This window comes from Alligator sinensis, unplaced genomic scaffold, assembly GCF_000455745.1.
Source record: "Alligator sinensis unplaced genomic scaffold, ASM45574v1 scaffold203_1, whole genome shotgun sequence".
Classification (NCBI taxonomy): Eukaryota; Metazoa; Chordata; order Crocodylia; family Alligatoridae; genus Alligator; species Alligator sinensis.
The window spans coordinates 63,461-63,713 of record NW_005841949.1 but is presented as its reverse complement, the minus strand read 5'-3'; positions in this window follow the sequence as shown (position 1 = coordinate 63,713).

Sequence of the window (253 nt, the reverse complement as noted above, 5' to 3'; positions counted from 1 at the left end):
CCCGCATGGCACTTCCCCTAGCCCCGTCTGTGGCTACTGGATGGCATCTGTCAGCCCGAGGGATCGTCTGCATGAATGTGCAGGTTTGGGAGTCCGTTGATTAATTTAAAATAGGGCTCTGGGAGTGGTCGATCTGGAGATATTCAGCCCAAAAGTTGGTCTCTGGGATTGATTAACTCATGCCAGAGCTTCTAGCCCTTGATCAGTGATGTTTAGAGATTTCCCGGTTGTTACATTGTCTTCTATTGAATTT